Source organism: Taudactylus pleione, unplaced genomic scaffold, assembly GCF_031769625.1.
Source record: "Taudactylus pleione unplaced genomic scaffold, aTauple2 ptg000316l, whole genome shotgun sequence".
Lineage (NCBI taxonomy): Eukaryota > Metazoa > Chordata > Amphibia > Anura > Myobatrachidae > Taudactylus > Taudactylus pleione.
Genome location: NW_028284717.1, coordinates 10410979 through 10435908, shown reverse-complemented (window position 1 = coordinate 10435908; position 24930 = coordinate 10410979). Strand labels below are relative to the sequence as shown.

The 24930-nt window shown below is 43.6% G+C and overlaps 1 protein-coding gene across 3 annotated transcripts in view; it reads left to right on the top strand.

The window, feature by feature from the left end:
- Window positions 1-572: 572 nt before the first annotated feature.
- NRIP1 (nuclear receptor interacting protein 1) overlaps window positions 573-24930 on the top strand; it is a 101306-nt gene continuing 76948 nt past the window's right edge. For all 3 annotated transcript variants that reach the window (XR_015869406.1, XM_088442751.1, XM_088442753.1), the window contains exon 1: window positions 573-757. The gene's annotated coding sequence lies outside the window, so the exon portion shown is untranslated. The remainder of the gene's footprint in view (window positions 758-24930) is intronic.

Here is a 24930-nt window from a genome sequence, read left to right as displayed (position 1 = left end):
TATATATATATATATATATATATATAGTATAGTATACAATAGCCCTCTATATATCTACATACAACTATATTATACATTGTGAGTATTTTATACAATAGCATGTACATTGTGGTGCATGTGTATATATTTATATATATATATATATATATATATATATATAGTACACAGACATTTTATACAATAGTATGTACTGTACATTGCATATAAAATATACAATGTATGTAAAATTATATATATGCTACATGTATGCAAGTATTTTATACACATGTATGTACTATGCGGTATACAAGATTAATAATATGGCAGCAATCCCTCATTGATAGCTTATGAAATTCTGGGACGTTTGTTTTTCTGCGGCTATTCCTAGAGGTATTGCCCCCTCAGTCCCACGGCAGCCCCCGGCTGAGTGGCAGCAGTGAAGGGGGGCACTAGCCCCAGTGACAGCAGTGCTGGCTGCGTAGGTGGAAGGGTTAAGGAACCTGCCTGAGTGGATGAATGGCACACAAGTGGGAGGGCCCGTGTGCAGCAGCCGCGCCGGGTGAGGCGGAGGAGGATTAGTGCTACGGGCGGGGGGGAGGCTGTGACACTCAGACATTGCTGCTGCAGCAGCGCCCTGAGCCAGAGGAAGGAGGACAGAGACAGAGGATATAGCAGCAGCGGCTCCCCTATATACACACACGCCTGGCCCGTGGGGATCTGGGGCACAATGACCGGGCATCTGGTGATGTGGAGACGCGTCCTGGGCTTCCCAGCCGGGGTAAGTGCTCTGTTCCAGCATGGTTGCAAAGAAATGGCCACGACTGTGCTACTGCTACAGATTCAGCCCCATGTTTGACTCAGCCGGGCTGGGGAGGAGGGAGGCTGAGGAAGGGAAGCACAGCATGATGCTGCTGGCCCTGTGCTTACAGTAACCACCTGGATCCATTTGCAAAGTTTGCAGGGTGGCATTAATAGATTGTAGTTTGCAGGGTGGCATCATTAGATTGTAGTTTGCAGGGTGGCATCAAATTGTAAATTGCTGGGTGGCATCATGATACTGTAGATTGCTCGGTGGCCTCATTAGAATGTAGTTTGCAGGGTGGCATCACTAGAATGTAGTTTGCAGGGTGGCATCACTAGAACGAAATGCAGAGCTGCTGCTAGTGGTGCTGCTGTGTGTATTGTAGTGCAGAGACCTTGCAGCCTGCATGCCCCCTTGTGTGAGGAGGATGTCTGGTTTTGTGATTAGACCTCTGGCTCAGGGTCTCATGGAAATGAGGTAATGCTGTACCTTGGGAATCTGGCACTGTGACATTACAGGGGAGGATACACACCCAGGGGCTATGTTCCCAGCCCCCTGAATATACTATACAGAGGGAGAAAATCAGTCTATAATAGTTACTTACAGGAAAAGAGGGCTGAGAACTACCCTTAATGGTGAATGTTACCAACATTAGATGTCGTTATCCCCCAGGATGTCTTTAGACCCATTAGGGTGAAGCAATACAATTTATATAATGCATGATCTAAGATATTATGGCTGCTGGTAATGCTGTTATATGGTGACGGTAAGACAAAAAAAAATGATTCTTTAAGGAAAAACAATGTTGGGTTAATTTGATTTATGGATGAAGCATGAGCAGCAAAGTGCAAGCTCTGCGGTCAGACAGATGGTGCTTTACCATGTCTGGGACAGATTGTCAGCCCAAGTTTCGTTGTTTTGTCATGTAGCGGTGAGGATGAATCGCTTTGGTGGGGTGCAGGGGCTACATAGTAGAGAGCAACCTGAAAGTCATGACTAGGGTAGTATGTTCAGGAGGGAAAATGACTGTTTCCGTGACTCATGCTGACTGGCCAATCACTGGCATGTATCCCAAGTTATGGTTGTAATCATCACACAAGTGTGGTTTATTTTAACCACAGCTGGCTCCCCCTGCATTGTTCTGACCTTATATTGCAATTTAAGATGTCACATCATGTAACACAAATGTAGGAGACACAGTGATTGTTTCACATTGCTTTGGAACAAATTGTTATCTTTCTGTGCCAGGAATGTTAAAACAAACAAACAAAAAAAACTCATTGTATAATTATCTGGTTGCACAAGACAGAAATAACTATATATTTGTTAATGTTTGACAATATGTTTTCCCATTGCGGAATTGGATATGCTTTTTTTTTTGTTTCTTTTTCATTCATTCTTTGTGATTAAATACAGCATTGGTGCTTATTCCAGAATTGCAACATATGTTTTTGGGGGTTTACAAAGTTAATTTTTTTATTTCTTTTTTTAACCTTAAAAGTTTTCAGATTGTTTATAGGTACTCTGACGAGTGTGACTGCTTGGTGTGTGCGTACTAGTGTGGCGTAGATCAGTGAGATCATGCCCTTGTGATTGATTATTAGTTATGCATGTTTTTGTTAACCACGTTGTTTAGCAGTTTATTGTATTTCTTTTTTACCTTACTATACCTGTCACTGTAGTCCGCATGCATATACTGTGAATGCAGTAACAGATCTATTGCTTGTACAAAATGTCTGTTCCAGTAGTCATCATGATAAAACATACATTTCCTTGGAAAATTGCCATAGCTATATATTACAACGCACACTTCCTGTAGCCGGGGTAGACAACCTGATGCTATCCACCTGGAGTGGAACTACAAGTCCAAGATAGAGGAGAGCGTCATGTTGTCTGCAGTCGGTTCTGTTGCCTGTCATTTTGTCATGTGCTTTATATAGCTGTTTGTGTTATATACATAGGTGTTTTTATAAGCTGAGAGTAGTGTAAATCATTTTATGTATTTGACCTATGTATAAAACCATTACCCTTCGGAAGAACGTGTTGCCATCATTGAATTGTCAATGCACATTAGTCAATATTTGTCACCCTCAAAATAGCAGCCAGCTATGTGATGGGCAGCTTGATTCGTGTGTCCTCAGCCGTTATGTTTACACTATTAGGGCAATGTCCTGTCCTGTTCGTTTGCCTGTGTCTTGAGGTTTTTTTTTTTTTTTGTAATGAATATAAATATATGTGTAGTATTGTGAGCCATCCGCGTCATATTACATGGAATTCTGTGAAAGATTATAACCTCTAGGCTAATGTTTATTATAAAGTCATGGTGCATTAAATAACTAATGCTATTTTGCAAGCCATGGTATTAGTCATTTTCTGTTGGGGTCATCCAAGTTTGGTAACCGGACATCTTTTTACCAAAATGAACCATTATTATTATTATTATTATTATAGTTTATTTATATGGCGCCACAAAGGTTCCGCAGCACCTTAAACATGCTATCTAATGTCTTGTTTAAAAGAACATTAAGGGGTCAATTCACATGTTGTCTGCAACTACACTTGCACCATGTGCACAGAAATAAACGCGGATATGCGGCCATAGGCCGATGTGTTCTTGTTTCTGACCGCCCCTACTTGTGCGTTTGATTAAATAGCTACTGCGCACACTTCTACTAACCTTTATACCTGGTGCAAGAGATGCATCTTGTCATGCAGACAACTTAGAATTGCCCACAATTCTCTCTCCATGCCCTCGCTCAGCTTAGCCTACTTGCAGATGCCCCGTTATCACCCAGTTCTGCCCATTTAGCCACAAGGGCATATGTGACACCGAATTACAAATGTGTACCCTAGGTGACGACACATGCACAGTTGCTACAAATGGCAAGATACATGCAAAAAATTGGCTTGTGTACAGCTCTACATCAGACGTTAAAAGTCGTGAAGTATCCCTAGAATAAAACCACCCTTGTACTCGATGAGAAAAAAATGGCAATTTATATATTGACTTAACCAGTAGTTGAGACTAGAGCTTAGAGCCTGCCCTTAACTTTGTAAATCGAACAAACAGTTGGTCAGCTTCTGTGCAGATGTAGACAGGCTTCATTATATTTGAGATTTTAGGGCCAAAGACTATATTTCCACACCCTGAAATGTTGATCCATTTTGGGAAAGGTAAATAGCCAAAGACCAATTGTGTTAAAAACTATTAAGCTTTGGTTGAATCATATAACTTGTGAATTTATGATGGGAGGTATTTATTAAAAATGTTTGCACAGAAATATCTATCTATCATCCCAAATAACACTATTGGGCATATGTATCAAAGCTTGGTGTGAGATAAAATTGTGAAATATAGATCACCAACCAATCAGCTACAAACTATCATTTCTTAAACACAGCCTACAAAATGTAAGTTAGAAGCTGATTGGTTGGTGATGTATAGGTCACAATTTTATCTCACATCAAGCTTTGATACATATGACCCTATGTGTCTGTGCTCTGCATGGTATAGGACTAATGTATTATTTGCAGTCCCTATGTACCTTTTTATGAACGTCATGATTCGGGTGTCTCCGTTATGCAGTCTTACATATTTTACTGCTGAGTTGTGATGGGTGCAGGCAATCAAATTTTACAATCCCCCATGCATTTTACATGTATGACACTGTACTGAGAATCATTATTGCAGATGTATTTTGCAAAATAGTTTCATAAATGCCCCTAGATATGTGTGTGTAAAAATAGAGAAAAAAAAAATCCTGTAGACTACCTTGACAGAACGTGATGATTTATGGTATGTATTTACATCTGAATGCAGCTTATTGTGCAATGTCCTCATCTATTGCAGACCTGGAAAAGCTCCCTGTAGTGTTCTTCATTGTCTCTCTACCCAGGAACACTTACTGTGCATTGGAAAGAACCATCCACATGATTACAACCTTATCTCAATTATCAGCAGCCTTGACAAGCTCCTGAAACTTCTGCATATATGAATGTGTTAACGTTACGCGTAGCTCTTTTCCATTAAGAATTTGCTTTTTCCATTAAGAATTTGTCTTGATTTTACTGGTCCCTTACAAATTGGTTTGAAGTATTTGCATTAGAATCATCTTGCCATAAATGATTCATATATTGTACTACTGCCACCGCCAGAAGTTAACTGCAGGTTAATATGTTGCACCTATATATGTATATCCTTTTCTTTACGTCTCGTATGTGCAATTAGGAGAAAATGCAGATTTCAGGAGTCTACAGTACTTGAGCTTTCAGGTAGCCAATTTAAAATTCTCTGTCCTTGATAGGATGGGTACGGGTTGCCAGCACCCAGGATCCCGGCGTTCAAAATCCTGACGCCAGCAGCCCGACAGGGTTAGGATACCAACACCTGTCGGTAGGAATCCTAACCCTCCCCCTCTTCCTACCCAAACCCTCCCTCCCCGGTGGCTGAACCTAACCCTCCCCCTACTGCTTAACCCCTAACCCTCCCCCTAACCCCGCTACTTACCTTCGGGATACCGGCGGTTGGGATTCCAGTGCTGGCATCCCCTGTGTCGGGAAACCGTCCCTATTATGAGTCGGCTATCCAATTTTCATTAGCTATTTACGAAGGTTATTGTTAATAAACATGTTTCATGGGTGCATTGTGCCTAGCTTATAATATGTTCTTATCTCATCACTTATCCTTTGTCCGTTTATAGCATAAGTTGAGGAAAATAGTAAGGGGGTATTCACTTGTTGTTTTTTGGGGGGGCAACCGACAGAAGATATTCAGTTGTTTCTGCCAAAGGGCATGAGTGCCACGGGCGCCCAATATTTCTTCTCGCACCCAACTGTAGTGGCGAGCAGAAATATTATCTATAACAACTGAATATCGTCCCCTTCACTTTAGACGAGAGATCGGGCTCGAATAAAACAAATAAATATAAGCAGCTGTTTGTGCCCAGGAAAATAGTAAGCTTCTGTTTATGTGTACAGTATCTTGGTTTATCTTTTTTAATATTGTTTTGGAAGGCGGTGGTAGGTTAATTGTACAAAGTAGATTTGAATGGATCTATTTTACAACACTAAACTCCTCATTTCTATCTCACGGTTGGTTAGATACACTCTATGTCCAACTAGTGTTTCCAAATCCATGTACATTCAGCATAATGGCAGTATGCATAGTGCCGGATGTATACACTTCTCTAAGTTTTGCACCCCACTGCTGCACCAGCTGGCTGACATAATCTTTTGCGACTGACTAGAATGGAAAGCTATTCCTGATGATGTCTGCTTTATAAAATGCTACTGTGCATCCTTTGCAAAAGCTGCCACTTAGCATATCTAGTTCAGGGGCTCTCAAAGTACCTCCATCAGATTCAACTGGTTACTTAAGCCTGTTGAATTAAATTCTAAGCTGTTGAACATTTTTGTTAAAAAATATAACTTGCACACAACAAGTCAACGGAGTATTTTTTCGTTATTGGTGCCCAAACCATGGACTTTTCGCACATTTCTTTTTGCCACCTCAGCAGGGTGCAGGCAGAAATATCGGAGGCTCTCGCGCCCGAACAGAGCGACCGTCGGTCGCCCATCACTGACAGCTGCAGCCACAAACCGTTTAATCCCCCTCCCCCTTATATATGAAAAGATTATGTATGGAGTTGAATGAGGTTATCTGGCCCATGTGGAGCTATTTGGACGATAGTTAGGTTAAAACTTCTGTTTCATTGTATTTGGCTTGTGACTTTGCAATCCATATTTCATTTATTCATTTAGGGATCTATTTATTAAGCACTGTTAGGAGACAGAATGAAAAGTGATAAGGTGCCAGCCAATCAGCTCCCAACTGTCATTTTTCAAACACAGCCTGTGAGATGACAGTTGGGAGCTGATTGGCTGGCACCTTATCACTTTTCACTCTGTCTCCTAACACTGCTTAGTAAATAGACCCCTTAAACTTGTAAGTGAAATCTTTACTTGTATAAATGTAATGGAAGAAAAGTGCTTAGAGTGGCCTGTTTTGTTAATTGTTTGTAGCCTAATTACTGAGATGATAGCATTATCTGGTTTTGTTGTTGGACCTTTCCCAGTCACGGCACCAAATAGAGTCCATTTTGTATCTGATCAACTAAAATAGGCATAAGAAGGTATTGGTGGGTGTGCTTTTGTATCCCCTTGTCACTGTGTAGCTTTTGTGTGGTGCACGTAGAGAACTCTCCTCCAAGCCGATCCATTCATCTACGCTGTCTACCATGCAGGCTTTATAGCAAAGTGCTTTCTTGTGTGGGTACAGGTGATATTATGTGCTGAGTGGGTAGTGCAAATACAATAAGGTGGGCACCAGACTGTCACTATTCCAAAATATGTTCTCTGTATTAAACGACGCCTCCAGCACATTACATGGTTGCAAAATGACAAATGGTAAAGGAAATACCTAAGTCTTCTCCACTCCAGTGCAGTAGTTTTGGTTATGACAATGAAAACGGAAATATATCCCTCTCCTTACTAATGTCTGACATTCATTTATCATGCTCTCACTGATTTACAGGCACTAGGCATTCACTCAGCTCATACCCAGTTACTGCACTCCACGGGGCACATATTTCTCCTATAGCTGTAGGATGATTGTGGTTGCACCTCTATGTCCATCCATTTCCGCTCTTATGGGGGGCATCCACTAGACGATTTTATCTCTGTCCAACCTCTTAACGATTTTCCCTTGAAGTTTCCCTTGAAATTTGATCTTCCACTCTGAACAATTTGCAAAAGATCTAAGGATAAACTATGTTGTTTCAATCTGTGATTGAGAGCTTTCAGCTATAGTGGGCAGATAGTGGTTCATCGTTTGATTGTTCAGCTTGAACGATGTGTAAACTATTTGTAAGCAATCAAGTGAAATTGACCTGCATGTTCAGTCGATGGAGGAGACGATCAAACGACCAGCGGGAGCGCACATCGTTAGAAACAATTACTGCACGATTTGCAAACGATGTTCGAACGATTATCGAACGATTTTATCATTATCGTTCAACTTTATCGTCTAGTGGATACCCCCCTTAATGCTGCATACACACGTAAAGATTTTCTTTCCAACTAGCTGATTGGTTGGAATGAAAATCTGGTAAGGTATGAAAGCAAATGACAATCAACAATTTGCTCCCAAACGCCAGAAAATTTACAAAAACTGTTTGAACAAATTGTTTAGATCAAACATTTAACAAACTTATCTGACGGCCATTTTCATCTGTTTTCTGGCATTTAGGAGCAAATTGCTGATCATCAGTTACTCCCATACGTTACCAGATTTTCATTCTAACCAATGAACTAGTTGGATGGTTGAACAGAAAATCTTTACGTGTGTATGCAGCTTTAATTTAATCTGCCACCACAAGTGTTACTTGGTGTCACTCTTCTCTCCTCTTAGGGCTTTATATAAGTCTGCCTCTCATTGTTGCCACAACCCAGCGTCTCATTACTGTATCACATCTCTGTATCTCCTTTATCACAGCTCAGCATCTCTTTATCACTCCCCTGCAGCACTACCTCTCAGACTTTGGGGCTCCTCTGCTGCCTCAGCCCTCCCTAATTTAGGGCCTCACCCCCTCTTTTCCTGTTTTATGGAGATTCCAGCTTCCTCGTTAGTTTAGCCATGCTGCCTCTGCAGTGTGCCCCTTTACTGGCTGGTGGGGGCTTTTGTATGTGGGGACTCTACCCTTCTTTACTCCTAATGTGGGGCTCCTACTCTTTCCATAACTGGGCTCATGCCCCCTTTTCATGGACAAATCTTTCCTCTTGTTATATGGACTGCTTTGTGTGGTATTTCTGCCCTCACAGCATAATTGGGTGCGACGTGTGAAGAAGATCTCAAACTAGGTAATTTTGTAATATCTCCCCCTTTGAACATAATTCGGTGTGACCATTAAATTAGGGCACCGAGGCTTTCCAAGACTGATATGTCCCCCTCAGTTTTTATTAACTGGAAACATCACAGCTTTGCATCTCACCGACCATCGATGGTTAGCATCGATGATCTGATTGCAGTGGTTTGTGTTTTTACTATAGATGGGAGGCCACCAATAGGCCATCCCCCGATGGTGGCAGCCGGCCCCTCTATGTGCATGTGCGGGGTTCTGGCTGAACATTGCCGATGGTGGAAGACCACTGATGGTAGAGTCGTCGATGGTCATCACTAGTTCCTCTTTTACACAAAAATACCCCAAGCTGTATCACTTTACCCCTCTCCTTGCTAACAGATTGCATACAGAATACTGTATCATTCCATTAATACCCCTTTTCCACTGGCCAAAATACCTGGGTTATTGTCGTGTTAACCAGGGTAGCAGCTCAGTGAAAAAGCTCCTAGGACAAAATCCCGCCATTTCTTCTCGGGTCTCGAGCAGAGTTTTATTACACTGCTAATTTAGGTGGATCAGGAGACAGAAAATGATCTTCAATTTCCCTACTATTCAATGTCTGTGAGGATTAGACTTTGACACCTAGGCTTCCTGATGTTATGCATATAAAAGTCCCTGTAGTTCAACCACAGCTGGTCAGTTTTTTTTTTTTTTTTTTATTATTATGAAGTTTTCTTGGTTCTCCCACTCTTTCTCCAAATGCTGACATTAGAAATGGTGTGCATCAGTATGTATTATTATTACCATTAAATATGTAATTAGATGCCTCATAATTTCAGTTTTGCAGCAGTTTAGGTACTATAAACACATGGAAGTGTATAGTACAGTGCCAGGGTGAGGTGGGTGCTTTTCCTGTGGTTGAGGACATTTCCTTTGTATTGGCACTACTGCCCCCTGTATTGTTTGCTGGAACCTGCAGAACACTGGAGCACAGCAGTGGGGAAACATTCAGTCTACGATAAAGTGGGGGTGTGTATTGCAGATGGCACCTGTTTCATTAACAGTGTACACATGTGAACAAGCTCTCAAACAAGGCAATCGCCCTGTGTCAGAAATGTGTTAATAACTTATTATTTTGATAAAACAAACAAATAGTTCTCAATTTTCACGCTTAATTTGAGTTGCTAGGGACTATTCCAGTGATTCTCAAACTCAGTCCTCAGGACCCCCACACAGTTCACGTTTTGCAGGTCACCCAGCATCTGCACAGGTGAATGCTTTACTCACTGACACATTTTAAAAGATCCAGAGGTGGAGCTAATTATTTCACTTGTGATTCTGTGAGGAGACATGGAAAACATGCACTGTTTGGGGGCGGGGGGGGGTACTGAGGACAGAGTTTGAGAACCTGTGCTCTATTCTATTAGTCTGAGGCTTTTTTTAATAAAATGTGTACTAATATTCTGTTTCCCCCTAAACAATGCTCAGATAGCTATGATTTTCCAAACTATGCTAGAAAATCCTAGCTATATCTGAAGGGTTACTTATGCTGGCCAAACACGCTGCAATTATCGGGACGATCCGCCCAATATCGGCGGATCGCCGCGATAATTGTAGCGTGGGGGGGGGCGACCGAGGGTTAAATATTGCTCGGTCGGGCATGCTGGATTGTACAGCATGCCCGTCCGATGCGATATTTACCCGGTAACTGTCGGCCGCATCGGGCAGTGTATGCCCAGCGCAGCCGACAGACAGACATTTCCTGTGTTCCTTCCTACGGAAGGAACAGGGAAATGTCTCCTCCCCCGGGGGCGGAGCGCGGATGTTGGGCTATACACTGTGAGATTTCTCTCACAGTGTATGCCGCGGACATCTGCGGCTGGCAGCCGGCCAGATAAAATGTCTGTCGGTCTGACAGACATTTTATCTGGCAGTGTATGCCCAGCATTAGGAGATGTCATTTGTGTACACCATACTGCACTGTTATTAAATAAACCTCTGTCTCTGTTGTCAACTCACACTTATGTCATAAAAGCAGATAATTTTTCATTCATAAGAAATCTATTCCTGTTTATAAGCTGAAATAAACATACAGTAAGTAGCTTCATCCTGCATAAGAGATAACTGTGCCCTGAACTAGCCTAACTATATTGTGGTGTATCTTCCCCATATCACAGACATTACTGTTCTATCGCTTACACCCAATAGAGGCAGCCATTTTGTTTACTGAAACATTTTTGAGAAAGCAGCATACAAGAACTCATGCCTCAGTTTTATCACTGATTTCCATTGAATAGATAGGTGGCCTTCTCAGTAATATTGGTCCAGAAAACAAAATAGCTGGCTTAACAGATACCAACCAATCAGCTCCTAACTGTCACTTTACAGGCTGTGTTTGATAAATGACAGGAGCTGATTGGATGGTACTTTATCTCTTTCCAAAGTTTAATACCACTGTAGGTGATGGGTGCATTAATGTTTTTATAATATAGGGGAAAATAGACCAGAATTGGAGTATTCTGTTTAAATCACTGATGTCTAGTCTGTAATGTTGGGTACACACTGGCCGATATATATCGGCCGTTCAATTGAAAGGCTGATATATCATGGGCTCATCGGTGGGTGTGTATTCCCGACATGTTTGTAAGCGACGTTGTACACATACATATCGCATCGGCTGTGCAGCACGGCCGATGGCTGATCTATCTGAATATATATCGGCACATTGTGCTGTGTGTACGGGTGGTCAGCCGACTGCCCGTTCCATTGCTGCAGAGGCCGCCGATGGCTGACATCACAACTGGGCAGGTAAATGTCCACCCAGTTGTGATGTCAGGCTGGATTGCCTGTCCGTCGTCCTAGTGTGTACCCAGCTTAACACAGTGGGTGAGGCTCCTTCAGAACACTGCATACAAACCATCCTTTGTAAATCTGAATCTGCCGGTAAAGGTAAGTTTAGATAAACTGTACCAGAGTTTGGCTAACCAAGATTTAGGTATGGTTATGTTTTTGAACAATTTTTTTTTTTTACATTTTGTGCCATCTGGAAAAAGCGGGAATCTTGGGGCCTGGTTCAGGGGAGGACGCAGTGCCGATGTTGTAAGTCTGCGCACGCGTCCCCGCTCTGAGCAATCAATCCAGTTAGCAGCGAAGGGGGTGAGTTGCCGTTGTAACAGCGTACAAACGCTGGCAACAGCACCGCAATTCGCCCATCTTGCGGCCTAATCTCATCCCGGACTCACGCGTTTTTGTATGCAGCGCTATGGGAGACTGAGCTAGTGAATAATACAAAATGGCAAAGTAAAGGGCTACTATTTGTATGTTTATGAGCCCACTACACCTACCTAATGTTCACATAGAAATGTGTAAAGATTTTGTGAGCTTTTACATTTACTAAAACTACTAAACAGGACAGGTGGATATGTCGCCTATCACTTTCTTGCCTGTACTCTATAAATATATACGGTAGTTGAGTTCTGATTGTCTAGTACGTGCAAGAAAATGCTAGACACCAAATGATAGCTGTGCTGTGATTGGCTGCTATTGTCAGCACAACCAATTTTTTTTTTTTTTTAAGTTTTGAGTGAATTTTACCCATGTATATTTGTGTCCTGTTTGCAAGTGTGCTGTAAAGTGACCCCAAGGAGGCTAAAATCACTCCCATTGATCAGCAGTGGCTTGCAGTGAGGTAAATGGTGCAAAGTCAAATATCTGCTCTTCTCCGTGTGTGGGAATTTTCACACCTACATTGAGGAATGTTACCGATTTGCTGTGTGAAATTGCAGAAGCATTCTCCGGGGGTTCTATTTCCTGTTAAGTTGCCACTTGTTGTTTTTTTAAAACTCACTCAGATCACTGTAGCATAATTGCAAAGACACAATACATACTTGCCAAGTGTCCCAGAGTTCAAATATTTGTCCCTGGACCGTAATGGCCTTATACTATTACCATTGTTCAGGGCTGGCCCCAGGTCTATTAGCACCCTGTGCGAGAATTTTTGGCGCACCCCCCATTACCCCCCCCCCCTCCAACCAATGAAACTACACAGCCCTTCTTCTCCCCCACCACACACACAGTAGCAAAAAAAAAGTTAAGACATAATGTAATTTTTATTTTCACTAGTGTGCTGGGCTCTGATTACCACAGCCGGACCGGCCCAGCGGAGGGGCGAGAGCAAACCATTAAGGGGAGCACGTTGCCGGCCCAGCAGGAGCTGGCCCCTGCTCACAGGGCACAATCGGCCCCTGTCTTACACACAGAGCAGAGCTCCAGAGCGAGCACTGGACTGCAGAGAAGGAGTCGGGTGAACCGCTAGTAACATCGCAGAAAGCTCACGGAAAATAGAGATTGAGGTGGCGGCCGGATCCTTCCCCAGGACATCCTGCGCTCTGTGCAGTGGCACTGGTCACACTGCCCTAGTTACGGTCCTGAACATTACTAAACTACCCACATAATACACCCCACCCTTTAGATAACATTAATACTCCCCATGCCCCTCTAATATTAATACACCCCCATCCCCACATAATACACCCCCATATAACTTTAATAAACCCACAAATAGAACTAATACACCCTCACCCCTAACCAGATACCTACCACCACTCCTGAAGAAGACTCTCCCTATTCTGGTGACTGGTGGTCTCACTCTCTCCACACTGTGCTGCTCCAATATAGGTTAAATACAGAAGGAAGGGGCAGTGGTTCGGGGAGGGTATCCGCACAGCAACTCATTGCCGGGGGAAACAACAACAACAACAACAACAACAGCACGGTCACTGCCTGTTTCTTTCTCCGTAGGGCTTATGTCACAGACATCTGTCTGCAGTTCTGCTAGGGTGCATAATGAAGTCGTACACACAGGTGACACTTGTTGTGATCTTTTCAAGAACATCGCTTCAACTTGTCACCACAGTTCTTCTATATCACTTAAAGTAAATGAGTACTGGAAGAAGAAATGGTTGAAATGTGAACTTAGCTAATTAATATGTTGTTTTTCTTATTTTATTTAGTCGATTTTTAATATATATATATTATTTATTTCCATTGTAATTCCAGTTTAAATTGGAATCTGTATGGAAATGGTTATTTTAAAAAAGGTGGTCCTTCCATCCATGTTCTGGCGAATAGGATAAATGAGATAATTACAGAATTGCTTGTCTACCTGTCATGTATCTATCTCTTATCAATCTGTACGTTAGTATTTTGTATTAGCTGAAATATATTGTTTAGTAGTTTTGTATACACTAGAGATAATAACTAGCAGGAATAATTGACATGTTATTTACCCATGTGTTTTAGGGTGGGCACACAAGTTGCTGGATAAAGCACACGTTATCTGCACAGAGTGAAAGCAGACCTACTTTTAAGGTCTGTGTACTTATTCGTGAGTTTGGTGCTTATTAATTGACTAGGGAGCCGTATCATCACTAACGCAGTAATACCTAGCAAATTGATAGGCTGCATTAGTTCACCTCCAGGAATGGCTGCTACCACTGTGTGTGGCCAGCTAGCAGTAAATTAAATCACCTTCTTGAGCGAGGCCTTATTGTAAGCTTAGAACAAGATGGGTATATGCAGTATAAAACATCAGCCCTGGTAGTAGATAGTGGAATTTGGACACCTGAGTGAGTACACCAGCTCCACTCGCACTCAGGGGAACCTGCGCTAGCTGTAACCAATCAGATGTCCTTTTTTTAGACTTTGCTATGAAATGACAACTAAAACCCGATTTGCCTTCTGTCTGCATCACTTCCAATTTTTGGTCTTTTTTTTTTTTTGTGCTTTCCCTTAGGTAACCTGACTGTGCTGTATCAAAACTATGCATGCACTAAGCACCATTGCATATTAAGAGGACGATTCAGTTGTTTTTTGGGCAGCTATTTGTTTTTGGGGCGCCCGATGGAGCAATTAAATTGTTGCTTCATTTGGACGCGATAGCCGACCTCAGGAGGTTGTGAACAAAAACGTGCGAGAAACCTGTGGTTAGGGCTCACAAACAGCAGTTTGGACGCCCTAACCAGGACTTTAGACTGGTTTAGCCATTTTACACGGCTAAATCCGGTCTAATAGGGTGCGATGACAGCGATAATTAATAGGCGCCCAAAACAATTGAATTGCAACACTGGGCTCCCATTAATTATCGTCGCCCACAAAACAATTGAATCGCCGTCTATAATGTAACGCCAAAACAAAATGTCTCTGTTATTGGAGTCTGCTCTCGTTTATGTGCAGTATCAGACTCCAATCATTCTTTTTCGTTTTTTTTTTTTTTTAATTTTCTACAGATGTAAAAGTACTATGGAATACCGACTGCACACACAATGCCAAGATGTTTTAAGCTACACGTTTCACGTGCTTGTCATATGGATCCACTGGTGTACTGTCATCATATGAATCCAATTCAGTGCCACCCCATCATTTTTCATTTGAACAGACAGCAGCTGCACCCACAGTAGCAGCCTCTTGGTTGTCCTCATGGGTCTAAAAACAAACAAAAACACAACAAGTTCACAAAGGTGGAATTAGAAAATGTTCTAAATATTTTAATAATGTGCACTGTATTCACCAATGTTTAGTCCCTATTTAGGACAAATTCGGTGACAAATCCAGGAAATGTCTGTGACAGCAGATATAACATTTAATGGGCATGATTCTGTTCAACGCAAAGTGAATAGCGCCCGGAATCAGCTCCCGAAGCTATTCAACTTATTTGCACTGCTAAGCCCGACTAAGGATTTCTTCTCGCATCCCTCCGGGGATGTGAGCAGAAATCCGGCAAAAGTCCAGGCGCGATGCTGTTTTCTTCCCTTAGCGCCGGGAAAACCGCATAGTACCGGGAAGATTAGTCGGAGAATGCCCGTTCTCGCGCCTAAACACACTGTTTAAGGCGCGAGAATGAGCCTTCCCCGACCTAACTTCGCGCAGCATTGAATAGCTCCGGGAGCTCATTCCCAGCGCTATTCACTGCGCGTTTAATTGAATCGTGCCCAATGTTTACAGAGAGAATAATTATGCGTGTGTGCCAGGAATTGGTGTTGCTCACTAATTGACTGGTGATCCAGATAATACAGATGCATCCATACAGTACAACAGAAAGTACTCACATTTCATGCAATGAATTTGTTCCAGATATACCTTTTTTAGTAGTTTATCATTTTGTGTTTTTTTTTATTATTTTACTTTTATATTGTACATACACTGCCTTCCGTTCACCCTGCGCTTTTTGCAGTAACTAAATTTCCCGTTTTCTTTTAATCGTCTAAAATTAAACTACAAGATTTATGGTTCGTGGTATAAAGTAAAAAAACATACACACAGTTGACCTTGATCTTCTGAACTGAGCTTGGCTTGCGTGCAAGCTGCATAGAGTTTCAGAAGGGTTAGACAACCTGTGGATTACCAGCTGCTCTTGGCCTGCAGTTAACTGCATACTGAAGGAGCCTGTGGAGCAGCAGTTCTTTACAATCCTCCACCAGAAACTCAACCTCTTTATTTTTTATATGTGCAAAGTTTAGTAAGTTTACATATAAAAAGTTTAATTCTGCTACCAATGTGTGCTGGATCTGTCCGATGGTTCTAGCGTATCTGCGTCTCTCTCCTCGTTCCTTTAAGGTCAGGTCTGATTTAGACAAAACAGGGTGTTGATTTCCCTCTTCCATAAACTTTCCGTTCTGGGGCAGATGCTACTGTACCGGTTTCAAACAATAAGAGAAGGTAGGAGTACGGTGCAAGAGTGTAATAAGCATCGGGGAACGCCACGGGTCTAATGAACAGTTGGTCCATGGGAAGTGCAGTTTTGTTTTTTAAATAGTATTCTGTCTAGCATTATTTTGGTAGTTTTTCAAATGACATTTTTGGAAGATGTATTAACGCGTGCGCGTTTTATTATCAAAACCATAATCATCCAGAAATCTTCGCAGGTCAGAGCTAGTCTGGAAAAGAAGGGTCTTCATCAAAAGCAAAACATGTTCCCAATTTGATTAGAGAGCTGAGGATATAATGAATGCAAGGCCACACAGTGTATATTGATGACTTCCGCAGCCTGTGGTTTTCAATATGTGGGACTGCAAGTCCCAGCAAAAGCAAGGGAAATGTACACTTTGTAATTGTCAAAGTGCTCATTTTATTTAGTGGTGAATGCTATCAAGATCATTGTGATGCACTTGTAGTTCCACAACAGCTGAACACCCGTAGGTTTCCTACCTCTAATCTAATCTTAGGAAACACCTGCAGAGATACAATTCATAGTTTAATTCTTCAGAAATGTCCTATATTGTTGTGATATTGAGTTCAAGTTAACCTTAACAACTCCAGACAAATGACTAATGAATGTCCTGTGACCTATAATGAGTTTAGAATGACCTCATAGAGATTACGGAATCACGTCGTACACTGATGTTACAGATGCATGTATGTGCATATAAAAATTAGGTGAAATTAATTGCATTGATTATCTCATTGCAATGGCACCTGTCAAGGGATGGGAAAAAATAGGCAGGTTAACATTCTAGGCCTGATTCTGACCCGGTTGCGATGTCTGTGCGCTCGCAACCGGGTCGATGGTGGGCCACTGCGCATGTGCATGACGGAGCCGGCTCCGTCGTGCACATGCTCGAGACCCGGATGGTGACGGGCATTCTGTAGCTCCGGGTCTCGCAACAAAGGGGGCGAGCTGTCGATGTTGAGAGACAGCTCGCCCCCTTTGGTGGGCGGGCCGGGGGAGTGGCTGCCCAAACGGAGGTGTTTCCATGTGATCGCCTCCGTTTGGGGGCGGCCCCATTGACATCACGAGTGATGTCAGTGGGAGAGATTTCTGCTCTGTTAGAGCCGAAATCTCTCTGGGGCTTGCGGCAACGAGACCCTACCACAAGGGTCTCGTCGCAAGCCCGATGGTATGGGCCATCGTGACCATCTTCCTGGCCGCTCGCTATAGTTGTGGGTGTTCACCCACAGCTATGCGAGCAGCCAGGAGGCCGTTCTAAAAAAAAAAAAAAAAATAGCCCGGCCCTGATTCAGAGCGAGCGGCTCTGAATCAGGGCCACTGTTCTTAAAGTTAATGTGTTGGAAGCAGGAGAAATGGAGATAATGGACAAGCTTAAGGGTCTGAGCGACTGACAAGTGCCAAATTATAGATATAGTAGAGATACGTTGCACTTTGGCTAACTTTTTGGGGCGATAATCCGGGAGTTGCTATATTAAAGGAATCGCCACCTCCATTTTCCAAAATACAGTAAAAGTTAAACTATATAGCGCTCATCTTGTGTGTAATGTAGTATATTTAAAACTAAATCTGATAGACAGATTCACTTGTTGAATATGATAATAAAACTAGTTCACACTCACCTTATGAGGTCGATGGGTTTTATTATTAATTGTAAGTATAATAAGATATTAACTGTAATATTTGAGTAAATATATAAATTTTTATTTTAGCTCATATGAATATAATAAGACAAACAGACCAACATAAATAACGTAAGGAAGGGTAGTGGTGGGAGGTGAAAGTAGATTGGAAAACACAAAAGTAAAAAAAAAAATATATAAAATAATATAAAACTAAGAATAAAGAGAAAACAAAAAAGGGGGGGGAGCGAAAGAAAAATGAGATATGGAATTTAAAAAATAGATTAAAAATTAATAAAGAATTCCTGGAAATTCCTAGAAATCCGCTTTTTACGTAGTTGCCAGGATGGTATAAAGATAATGTATGATGAAAATATGGGAGCGCAAATGAGATTCATATAAATTTATTTAGAAAATTATCTCAGAAAATTCTTAATGAATTTGTATAATATATAAAGGTATTGTGCCAACAATAATAGAATCCACTGAGTATCTCACTTCAGCCTCAGTATATCAAAACATAAAATGGTACAATGGTATAATTGAGCAAAATGGATATTGATATAACAATGATAAGGTGTGACAAAATATATGAAGATTGTTGCAATACACCAAGGTACTAGGTGCTAGGTAAATCACTGTAAAATTAAAATGGTTCCATTCTTAAGTCTTATTGAAAAAATGCCAGGATCTCATGGGTGTATACAGATGAATCAGTGTTTTCCTTGATAGTGTCCCCGCACCAATTTGTGGACTTTCCTTTAACGAGGAATAGAAAGGGAAAGATCTTACCCCCCAAAAAAAGTTGTGACCGTCACTACAAAAAAAAAAGGTTAATGTATACTGATCTGTAATGTTGGGAGACATTACAGGATTTACAGGATCTGCTGCGAACATCTTGTTGCCGGATACCACGGGACACCTTCAGAGGTCTTGTGTAGTCCATGCCTCAAAGGGACAGAGCTGTTTTGGTGGCATGAGGGTGGGCATAGACAATATTTGGCAGTTGGTTTTAATGTTGTGGCTGATCCGGTGTATATACTTTTACATACACCAGTCACTTTGCCATTGGAATGTAACAGCCATTCCCTTAATTATACATGCTAAGCACATACATACACCTAGTACATCTAGCATAGGCCATAGTGTCTGCAGGCTTGTTGGAACAGTAGCCTTTGTTTTATGGACTGCTGGGATCCCTGCAGTCTGATGATTTGGGGGATTGTCTTGTTTTTATCTACAGCTTGACACAAGCTTTTCATTTCCTTGGGCTGTACATGGCGAGGAGCGCAGTATTGTCTTCAGTCCTGCATGCGCCTCAGTCAAGGTATGTGGGAATGCAGGCGCTTATATTTATTTTCATTTTCTTTCAATGTGGAGAAGCTGAAAATAAGCTAAAGTACTATGGATCAGGTGCATGTTAAATAGCAAATAATTAAATACAGACTCTCCTCTGTGCTATATCCAAATTAAAAAGAATCTATGTTGTTCACATACTAAATATAATTGTACAGTATGTGCATTAATTGTTAGGGCACAGTGGCGTGAGTGGATCAGTATACCAGTGCAGCTTGCCCATGCCCAAGGAAACAATGCCCTCAGGTTGTGAATGGATATACTACTATCCTCTGACTACAGGTTAAACCCACAAAATGGCCGCCTCCACTGTGTAGGCGGTAAGTACACTACACTTGTTCACCTTTCCTCCCTGTCTTTTAACTTTGCCCTATCATGGAATATCACATAATAAACTAGAATGTCACTCCATATGGCGTGTGTATTCCCTCATAAACTTGTTTTAAAACTAACTTTATGTTATGGGTTTTTTTTTTTTACATGTGTAAATATACCTGTGGGTTGAGGTTCGCTGGGGCTGCCCATAAGTGGTTTTCGATTCCATAAAGAAGCATTTAAAAAGCCGCACGGTAATAAAAAAGACTTGGAGGAAGGGTGCCATCTGTGTCTGTAAGAGGTAGATGGAAGAAGTGTGCAGAATTCTCCTTTTATAACACTCCTGATTACTTCACTAAAGACTATATGACTCGGCAATGAAAGCTTTTTAATGGTTTTTCAGACCTCACTTACTATTCCCCAATTAGTTTTATTTTTCTTAAGTATTTGAACTTTTGTTTGAGAGACAATAGGACAGAATAAAAAAGGTCACAACGTGAAGAAATAACATTAATTTAGACCATTCATTTGAGTCTTAAGTATGTGACCGTTAAGTGTACTTCACACATTCCTCATTATACTCCTGATTATCAAGCTGAACGACTGGTTGGCTCGGCTTAGCGTGCCACAGGATCAACCATATTTGGTAGCAAGGTTTATGCTGGGTACACACTAGATGATTTTTTTTTTGAGCGATTTGTCCGATTCCGACGGATCGGAACGTCAAATCATTAGAGTCGTCTAGTGTATAGCCACTATGTCTGGGTCGTCAGCCATCAGGTTAGCCCTCCATGCAGGCCAACCTGATGACCCCATGCAGCAGGTTGCGGCAGGAGCCGAAATATCAGGTGGCTGGGCACCGGATCGTCTAGTGTGTACCGGCCGCCCGATATGACGACCCGTCGGCGGTGGGGGGGGGGTCACCGGTCGCATCGCTGGCTACACATGTTGTTTAGTGTGTACCCAGCTTTAGACTAGTCTTCACCATCCCATTCCATGCATTGGCGTTCTTGCAAAATTTAAAGTCCTTTCATACTGCCGTGTGATGTGTTCAGAGTAGGAACCCCTGAGGTCAAATTCAACCACTAAAATATTAACAATTTATGGTCAAATGTGGAACAGTTTTTTTTTTTTCTTCTCTCTGCAGCAAATTCACAGAATGATTTGGTGATTTACTTTTTAAAACTTTTTTTTTTTTTTTGTATTTATACATTTAGCCGCTATGATTATGACTGTATAAAAGACAAAAGGCTGTTGAATAAGTGTTTTTTGTTTTTATACCCTGCTCGGTTATCTGACATGATCTAAGATACTGATATAATCTACAGTAATGTAAATGTTATTCCTTTCAATAAACAAGCATTTGCAAAGAATGCTGAAAGGACGACCTTATAAAGCAACAAAGTTTATACCAATATTATTTAGCAGAGTTTATGATGTTGCACGTTGTATTTTGCTGTAGGTGCTAACAAAAACCTACGTATAGGTTCTCACTATTGCTATTTATTTATTTATTTTACACCTAAAAGCTGTATATAGATTATTTGCAATGACACATTTTCAGAGTGATCCACTTTGCTCTTAACACCAAAAATTGCTCGGGCTAAATTTAGACCATACGTGCACTTTAACACGTGCTCTTAGTATGTAGCTTTGCGATGTGTTCGTAGTACGGTGGGTGCAACCTCCACGCCTGTCAAAATGGATTTGTATGACGGATGTAACCGTTTTCAGAAAAACCAGACAGACCACACTTGCAGCTTGTTGAGGTTTTGGTCCTTCTAGTATGTATTGAAAGAGATGTCCTACCAAATTACTTATTTACTGTTAATCCTATTCCTGCCCCGTCTCTCCCCAGCTAACAGCAAGAATCTGAAGTCACCCACTGCAATGGCAAGTACTACTTAACTCATTCATTTAAGTTTGTCATTCTGCTCCTGTTACCATTATGTTGTATATTTAGGCCAGTTAATGCGCCCCCGCACCCTCTGTGTTAAGAACACACACATCACCCCACATGTAAAATGCGATCATGCATGTGTAACCAGGGCCAGGGAGAAGGACTGTATTTTGGACACACCTTAAGGTGCCTATACACTAGACAATATTTTGCACGAATCAACCGATTTCGACGAATCGAAAGGACAAATTGTGCAAAATATGTTCAAATCGTGAGCGTCCACTGACGATAACTATGCCGATGCGCGTACCCGCGGGTCGTTCGTCATATCTTCAGATCTTACCTACAGCAGGTAAGATCTGCCAATCTTGTACACGACACAGCGGTAATCGTTAAGGGCGCACGATAGATCGTTGGTCAGATTGGACACTTTCTACTTCAGGGTCCATAGGGTATCCACAGGATACCTTGGGTGTGACGTCAGTCGCAGGGCACCAAAGAGTTAAGCTTTCAGCCTCCCAGGATGCACTAGGTCCCCCTCCTATACCCCGCCCCCGGGCCAAGGCACCTCAGTTTAGTTTGGTGCCCGGCCGGAGTCGGGTGCACCTGTTGGAGTGGGGGCTAGAAGAGCCCCTGAAGCTTTTTCTTCATGCAGCTGTGGCTGCATATCTGGATGAACAGCATGGACAGTCAGTCCTGACGTCCATGCTGTCTTCCCTACACCCCGCCGGTACCAGAACGCCGGTACTGATCCGGGGATGCTGGTGGGCGTCTGGGGTCACAGCTAGCGGTGACCCCAGATGTTTCGGACCATGGCCGGATTCAAGGGGGACAGAGGTAAGCAGCGGGGTTCCGCGGTGGGTCCCCGCTGATCACATGGTCCTAAGTCCCCAGGCAGGGGGCTCCCTGGGGACTGGCTGCAGCGTGGAGCCAGGCGACCAACCTGCGCTTCCACTACCCCCTGGGACAGCGGACCGCAGCAGAGCGGTAGCGCTGCGGCGTCCCAGGGGTTAAATGCATGCCAGGGGAGCGCGCCTTCCCTGTCTCACAGCCGGCGCCTCCCCCGCTGCACACAGCCCTCTCTGCACTGTGCTGACTGGTCTTGTGTCAGCGCTCCTCCCCCAGGCCAGCTTCTCTCTGCTCCTCGGCGGCCATCTTCTCTGCAACGCATGGTGAACGCTGCTGGAAGTCTGGAAGGAAGCATCGTGGTCTGGGTCCCCCCGCATACCTCTCCTCCGCTGTGGCTCAGGTCTGTGTATGCAGCGCTGTGTCCTACCAGGCCCTGTGTCTGTGTAGTTGAGTGATCAGCGCTGTTAGTGCAGGAATTGTTATTTCTCTGCATTGTATGTGACTGTGCTAGCGCTGCCTGTAACTTTTCTTCTCTAAACTGTCAGCTTTATTACTGTCCCTGTTCTTTCTGCTAAAGCCCTTGCGGTGCGGTGCTGCAGGGTGGTCTCTCGCCTATTTAATACTAATTGGTGAGAGAGGTCACATACGTGGTGCCATCATGTCTGAAAGTGATTTTCCCCTCCGGCTACAGTGTACCACGTGCAAAGTACCGTTAGCGGAGGGGGAGGGTAGCGCGGAGGGCCTTTGCCGGCAGTGTTTGTCCATGGCGCGGCCTATTACGGTTACAGCACCGGTACAGGAGCCGCCCTGGGCTTGTTTCGCTCAGGCGTTAACAGCTTTAGTGGGCCAGTTAGCTCCGCAGCCCGCGTTTACTCCGATGGGTTTGTCCCAGCAGTCTGTGGTGTCGTCACCCATGCAGGGGTTCCCACGACAATTGGTGGTACCCCACAGTCTCCCTATTTCCCCGCTCCCGGGTTCTCAGGAGCCAGCGTGGGTTAACTCCCTGACGAGTTCTGTACAGCACTTGTCGGATGTGTTGCAAGGGGAGTCTGTGATGCGGCCTCATAAAAGGCCGGTGGCGTCTCTGTCCGCTCCTTATGAGGATGACGAAGGGACGTCTGATGATGGGGAGATTCTGGATCCTTACGATCAGGAACCTTTCCATACTAAGGACGCTGATGCTAAGTCCAAAGTATATATTCCTGGACTTATTCGGGCGGTCCGCACAGCCTTGGTGATTGAGGACGAAGTTCCCCCAGCGGCTAAATCTAAGTATGCCTTTTTCAAAGATGTGAAGGGCGATGCCACAGTCTTTCCTCTTTCGGGTCAGTTGGTGGACCATTTAGAGGAGGCGTGGAAACAACCTGGCAAAAGATACCAGCCGCAGAGACGCCTGGCGGTGGCTTATCCGTTCGCGGATAATTATTTTGCTAAGTGTGAATCCCCTCCACAGGTGGATTCTCACGTGACCCGTCTTGTCCGTAGTGCCACATTGCCGATGCCATCCATGTCCTCCCTTAAGGATGCTACGGACCGCAAGGTAGAAATCTGCCTGAAGTCTGCTTATTCCCTTGCAGGGGGGGCAGCACGGCCGGCTATGGCCATTTGCTGGGTTGCCAGAGCGATGGAGCGCTGGGCGGATTCATTAGAGGCTTCTTTTGAATCCGACTGTCCGGCCGAACAGGCGGAGTTGATTGGCAATCTCCGTGATTCGGCCACCTACATCAACGAGGCGGCTCTAGACATTAGTACTCTGGTGTCTAGAATTTCTTCAGCAGCGGTAGCTGCTCGTCGCACCTTGTGGCTGCGATCCTGGAAGGCGGACGCAGATTTAAGAAAGGTCTGGAAGCGTTGCCGTTTACCGGAGAAGTTCTCTTCGGTCCGGATCTGGATAAGATTGTGGCCACGCTGGCGGCAGCCAAATCTGCTTGTCTCCCGTCGGCCGCTGCTCCTTCTGGTTCTGGACCATCGTCCTTTCGGTCATCTAGCGCCCAGGGCAGGCCCAAACCACAGTCGTTTCCTCGACAGGCTGGCCCTAAGAAATCGGTCAAGCCCCGGAAACAGGCATGGAGTACCAGACGTCCGGCCCCCAAGCCAGATGACAAGCCTGCGGCCTGACGGTCCGGGTCTCCCCTTGGGGGATCCCAGGGTGGGAGGCCGCCTGCTGCAGTTCTCCCGGTGTTGGTCGTTCACTACGACAGACACTTGGGTTCTGGAGGTGGTCTCTCACGGGTACGCCCTCTCCTTCCGGCACAGACCCCCGGCTCGATTCTTCACCACGGGTCTACCATCAGACCGGAACAAGGCTACGGAGCTGCGGAAGGTATTGCACACTATGCTCCAGGCTGGAGTTATAGTGCCTGTTCCATTCTCCCAGAGGGGCCAGGGTTTCTATTCAAATCTTTTTTTGGTACAGAAACCCAATGGGTCATATCGTCCGATTCTCAACCTCAAAGCACTCAACAAGTCTTTGCGGGTCCCGAAGTTTCGGATGGAGACCCTACGGTCCATCATTCTGGCGCTGGAACCTGGGGACTACATGGTGT